Genomic DNA, 7,023 nt, shown 5'->3' on the forward strand with positions numbered 1-7,023 from the left:
GACTGTGCCTGTCACTGTTCTTTTATTTATTCCCAGGTAGCAGTAGCCAGCACCCATGCCCTGTTTAGCAGCCGATAGTTTACAACTTAGGTAACAAGCTCACAGAATATACTGCAATTGTCTGAGAAATAAATTAGGCTGGCAAAGATAATTTTGCATGGTATAATAAAAACAAAATGGTCCCTGGCTGGTTTGGCTCAGTGGATTGAGCGTCGGCCTGCGAGCTAAGTGTCGCTGGTTCGATCTTCCAGTCAGGGCACATCAGAGAAGGAAAACTCTGACCCCAAAAAACCTCCGCTGCCTTGCGGCATACCTCTTCAGGGGAAAGGCTAAGGGAGTAAACCCCGACAGAAAATCCGGAGCCGGAGTCCCTAAGGCGGTTTGACGTTGTAGTCAACACCGGCAACTCCTGCGGCGCACCTGAAGCCAAGCTGTATTGACTCCGTCTTTCCCTTGGACCCTTCAGCTGCGAAGAGAGGGGGGGTCTGCTGCATGGGCAACAGCAGACCCTCCATATCACCCTGCCCAGGCTCTGTAGCTTCAGCTTCACTGGAGAGGACACTCCAGCGTCCATTCAACACGGGAGGAGACAGATACCGTGTCACTCCCGAGTCGGACTGCACAGCCATTCTCGGCGGTGCAGATAGACTCTTAAGAAGCTACACCATCGTCTCTCGAGACGGACGGCTGCCGACGAATAAAAACAAAATGAGTTAAAAAATTGATTTTTGTGATCTTTATTTTTATATGCTACCTCCTTAGAAATCAATGGCACTTACAAATAATATACGTTACAAAAGCAAATACCAGTTTCAGAGCTCTCTATCACATTTTTAGGGTAACTTTTTGGTAACTTGAAATGAAGGTACAGGTGAAGTTCAGATTGGAGTAAGATTGCTTGAGATTTAAATCTTGGTTCTGTCCATTAGAAGAAGCTGTGATACTTCGGGCAAGGCAATTAATCTCTCATTTCTGTAACTTACTCACTGATACAATAATATTAATAGAGTTTTTTAATAAGCCGTGCTATGGACTAAATGTTTGTGTCACCTTAAAGCTCATTTGTTAAACCTTCATCTCCAATGTACTCGTATATAGCAGAGAACAAAAGCAGGCTTACCGTTGTGAATATGCAAAACACGGAGTTTATTTTTGCATTATTATTTATTATTTATTGTATTATTTTTCCATATGAACAACTGTAAACCTCCTTTTGCCCCACCCTGTATTTGGAAGTTGTGCTTTTAGGAAGTAATTAGGGTTAGACTAAGTCTTAAGAATGTGGCCCTCACAATGGGATTGATTCTCTTACTTTTAAAAAGAGGATGAGATAGATTTCTTTCCTTCTCTTCCTTGTAAGGAAAGTAGGAAGAAGACTCTCACCAAAATCTGACCATAATTGCACCCTGATCTTGACATTCCCAGCCTTCAAAACAGTGAAAAATAAATGCTTGTTATATAAGCTATCCTATCTGCCATGTTTTTAAATAATAATAGCCCAAGCTAACTAAGACAGGCTGTTAGGAAAATTAAGTGAGTTGATATCTGTAATGTATTTAGAAGAATATTTGGCTATTATTGAATATCTCAATATATAGCTTGCTTCAACATTTTAAATCATTTTCATATGTTTCCCTTTCCATTTTGAACCTCCAACATTATTGAGCTGCATTATGCAAGGGTCTTTTTACCTGTTGTGGATTGACTTTGGAGAAGTGCAAAAATCAGCATGAAAATTTTAGCTGATTAAATTCTTCAAATTCATCTTAATAAACATTTTACATAAATCAAAACAATTAGTTTGAAAATGTTCACATGAGATATCTCCTTTAATAGCAGGGTTTGTTTGTGTGAGCAGAATAATGCTAGCTCACTCTCATAAAACACACTAACACACACAGATGAGCAGACGGTTTAATCTCTTTGTTAAATAAAGAGTCACCAAATTCAGTGAAGTGAGGCTGGTGGGATGTTTGGCATTACATACCCAAAACAATTTATTAACATGTTTTGATTTTTCAGTTTCTATCCATGGAAAACATTCCTGGGGTGACGAAAGGTTGGGTAATGTCATGTCTTTTTTTGCTCTAATTGATAGAGTATTGAATTATAATATCCAATCTCCATTTTACTAAAGAGCATACATGCCATTTTTATGGACTAGGGAAGGTAATAAATCAGGCCATGGTCAAATATAATACTTATAATTGCATTAGGCTACCCTAAAAACTTTGAGATGTTTCAAAAATTTAAAATTTATTTTCTGGATTTCTAATATCAAATGTACTCTCTAAAGCAGCTCCTACAGAGAAATCATATCTACTGTACTTGGTCAAAAGACAAGAGAGCACATATCAATCTCCTTAGGCTTAGGTGGGCAGGCAGGCACAAGTTCACTAAACAAGGAGATTTATATGGCTTCTGTACTGCACTTGCATTCAGCCTTTGCTTTATCAACAATAGATGTTGATGTTCATTTCTAATTGCTGACTTGCCCTCTAGCTCTTGTACTACAAGAGATTGGGTCACAATGACCCAGAAGAGTAAAAACCTGACAGTGAGGTAGCTCAGCATTTCTACGCAAGTATATCCTCTCATGTTTATGTCAGACCTGGGGTCCAATTCCATACCAAACAGAGCATGTTCTATCGTGCTTTGTGTTAAAATATTGCTAGGTTTATTTTTACTATTTTCATAATATTTTGTGTTTATAGATAGGAAAGCTACTTAATTTATTTCTGAACGATTTAAAATAAATTAATTAGTAATAAAAGTCTTCATAGACTTGTAAAACAGTAGTAGAGATATATTATTTATTTTGTAGATGATGCCTGGAGAACATGTATAAAAAGAGTTTTCAGGTTCACTGCAATATTTTCAAATTCCCCCAGCGCGTAGAGGTCCACAGATTCTGAGCAACTGGATTTTATGAGTATTTTTTTTTTTATTATTGTCATTCTTGCTAGATAAGGTGTGTATGCCACATTGAAGTCTTCTTTGTAAACTTTACTGAAGTACAATTCATGTCATAGAATTTGAGAGCTAGATGTAGCTACATTATGATGTTCAATTCATAAAATGTTTTCCATATTTCAAATATATTGAAATTTTTATGAAAACTTAAATATTTTTAAAGTTTGTATGAATACACTAATTGTTATTTCATTGTTCCAAATTCTGGCCTTCCACTGACTGTACTGTATCACATACTCAGTTTAGCAGATGGCCAGGGACCAACTAGAGTGGTGGCCCTCATTTTATAGAAACTATAAAACTGACCACAAAACAAAACAAAACAAAACTGTGTGTCTGCAAGGCAATTGGTCTTCCCAACAGATCAGTGTCTCTGCTTCCTGGAAGGTTGTGCAGAACCCAAGGGAAATGTTTATCAATCTCAAAAGATATTACTTAGAAAGGCCTGGATAACAGATTGACCATCTAATTCAGCAAAGCTTCCTCTATCAAGAACCTTAGTAGTAAAAATCATATATCCTTCTTGTTAAAGTAACAGATGGATCATTATTGGTATTTTCTGAGTCATGATAGTACTTTACTTATTTTATCATAATTGACAATTCCCATAGTTATTCTCCATAACATTCAAAAAAATTTTTATGCATTTTTAATTTTTCAGTTTTTAAAAGTTTAAATTATGTTAATATACAATATTATATTAGTTTTATGTATATGACATTATGATTAGATGTGTATACACCTTATGAAGTCATCACCATGCAAAGTCTGGGAACCATCTATCACTACATATTGTTATTACTATTGTTATAATTACCAGATTTGTTATTATTAGGAGTATTAATTATATTCACTATGCTGTACATTACACCCCCATTACTTCTTTAGAACTGGTAGTTTTTATTTCTTAATCCCCTTCACCTTTTCACCCATTCCCCCTCACAAAAAAACAAACAGAAACAAAGTCTTAGAGAGGAAGGGAATAGAATGATCATTATTTTTTTATTTCTGTCAAACCGTGAAGTCAATCCCTGGAGTTTCATGGTCAAGAAACAGGTCAGATACCAAATATAAGATCTAATCACTATGCAGGTGGTCAGGAATTGGGAGAAAAGGGCCATGTTTTTAGTACATACTGCTCAATGGGATATAGTACCCAAGCACATTAAAAATAGACATATGATATCTTATAATATCTGCTGAAGAAGCCTATATTGTGTTGCAAAATTCCTTTCAACTGAAAAAGGTATATTGTCTCTTACCAGCACTCTGAATGGCAAGAGTCTATTAAAGCAGTTTTCCCTTGTCCTTACTATCACCCATACATGGAATCTAATGAACAAACTGAACTATCAAGCAAATTAGAGTCAGACTTATAGATAGAAGTCTGACAGCTCTGGGGTGGGAGGAGAGGGTTTGGGTGGGTGAAGGGATGGAACAAAAAAGAAAAAAGAACTCATGGACATGGACAACAGTGTGGTTTCTAGCATGGTGGTGGAGTTGGAAGAGTAATATAAGATGATAAATGGGAATGGGAAATATATAATAATAAATGATAATAATAAATGAAGTATTTGAGAAAAAAAAAGACTGCTGTCTATAGACACCAGACACTGAATCTGCCAACTGCTTGATCCTATACTTCCAAGCCTCTAGAACTAAGAGAAATAAACTTCCATAGTTAATAAGCTACCTGGTCTATGGTATTTTGCTATATCTGCCCAAACAGACTAAGATAAATAGTTATTTAAATGGTGGTATTGCAGGAAAAAGATTATAATCATTATAATCTCCATAGAATTTAACAATTGCTTTATTGGGAGTCTGTAGAAGAGTTTCTTGTTTGTTTGTTTGTTTGTTTTAATGTGGCAGGTTATATTGCCCATCAGGTCTGTGTGGCAGATTGCACTAAGTGGCATATATATGCAACATGTTGAAATATATGCCAGATCTATGTGACAGGTTATGTCATTAGTCTTATTGTGGATGGAGGATTTAGATTTGTTAAATAGCTTTGCCTCTTCTTCCTTTAAATGTGTGACATAGGCAGGCACCATAGCAATTTTCCCAGCTCTCGGAGGATGTATTAATATTTTTTTTAACTAAATGGCAGATTTAATACAGGTTTTTTTCAACTGTCTGATCTTAAGTAGTATGTATTTAGAAAAGAACATTTAATGTGTAAATAATTTTGATGAGTTGAGTTGCAAACATTAAAAATTTTCTTCAAATTTTGAGACCTTTTCATCTTTATTAAAACAACTAAACATTTTCCAAAGTAAAAAAAAGTTATTTTCAAATCAAAACACTTTATTTCTCCAAGCCCAAGTAGGCTGTGGAGAGCAAACAGTGGCTTTGTAGTTAATTTATAGGTTACTAAACTTCTTACAGAGTTTACTTCCATTGATTATCTTTAAAATACTTTCTTTCTTTTTATTGTTTTTCTATTACAGTTGTCCCATTTTTCCCCCATTGTTCCCCACGATCCAGCCCATCCCTTCTCCCATAGTCTTTAAAATACTTTCTTAATAAGCTGTGAGCAAATGCAAAAGCCTATGTGGGACAGGAAATTGAGCAGAAGACTAGGAATTATTCTCTTAAGACATCAAGTCACAGAAACCAAATGTTGAGTCCATTCCATTAGAGCCAAACAGCCAACCAACAGAGTGCTAAGGAGCAGAGCTGAGTTTATAAATATAGGGCTGGAACAATGAAGATGCAAATCTGAGAGGAAAAAAGAAAATCAGGGATAGGGGAATGAGGTAAGAAATTGTGAGGAACACAAGAAATCACAGCCAAATGGCCAAGCTAAAGTCAAAGCTCAGTTAATTAGGCGAGAGTTATGAGCCCTTTCCACTCCATGCCAATTCTGACCTAGTATAAAATAAAAAATGATACAGAAAAATATTACTCCTACCTTCAGAAACAATATTGTTTAGTTTGGAGGTAAGAGTGAGGGGGTTAAAACTGGGCCATACAAAAACTATTAAAGGACAAGCAAGCACTGATCAATGAAATAATAAAAGTAATTACAAGATGAGCTCCAAGAAGGGACAAATCGTGGATGGACTGAAGATCAGTGTCTAGAGTCAAGTGGTTCCAGACAACTAACTTCAACTGCATGGAACTGGCACAGAAAGAAGCCTGTCAAGGCAAAAACAAAACAAAACAAACAAACAAACAAAAACCCCTGCTCTTTACATCTTGTTTTGCAAGTTAATCTTTATTGCCATCAGTCAACTCATTTCCCTAAGTTCTAAGAGAAATGGTAAACGGTGGAACTGGCTATCTTAATAGGAGCAGAATCTGACTTTGATGAAATTGTTTTTAGGTTTTTTAATGAACAGCAAATCACCATCAAAAGACATTTCTGGTCCGTCTCTTGTGGTGGGGCTATCATACACACACAATCTGAAAAAATATGAACTACTCTTATTAGATAAGTGACAACTTACCAGTGACTAATTAAATAAGAATTGTGCACTCTTGCCTTAAAAGATAAATTTTAGTCACCGTTATCTTTTACTTTACTGTAAATTTCTTTATATTTTCCTCTCTGTAATATTTCTGAGTTTGATTTGTCCAATATGTTACAAAATTTGTATAAAAGACAAATGAGTCAATGTTTGGCATAGCTCATAAGTCATGTTTGGAGAATAATTTTTGATGGCTAGAAACCTTTTTTGGTCAACCTTGCAGTTGATTTTCAAAGCACTTTTTTTTTTCAACCCAAATTCAATTAGTCTTATAAAATATGAGTTAGTCATGTTCATCCAATTCCCAGTACCGTTATAGCTTGATTTGGTAGCATGTGGAGCTGGTGATAGGTATGTCAAAAATAGCAAAAAGAAAAAAAAAAAAAAACCTTTAGTCCTCTCTGGCCCATTCCACTTGATGGAGTCCAATTAACCAAAGAAGAATTTGGACTTCTACAGAAAATTTCAGTGACTATTAAAGCAAAAGATTATTTTCTCTGAAAACTTGGGTTAAAAGAATAATCAGTGTTTATTTGTACTTTACAATGAATTATGCAATGTCCTTTTCTTTTAT

This window comes from Furipterus horrens, unplaced genomic scaffold (genome assembly GCF_987537825.1).
Source record: "Furipterus horrens unplaced genomic scaffold, mFurHor1.1.pri manual_scaffold_1, whole genome shotgun sequence".
In the NCBI taxonomy this organism is placed as follows: Eukaryota; Metazoa; Chordata; class Mammalia; order Chiroptera; family Furipteridae; genus Furipterus; species Furipterus horrens.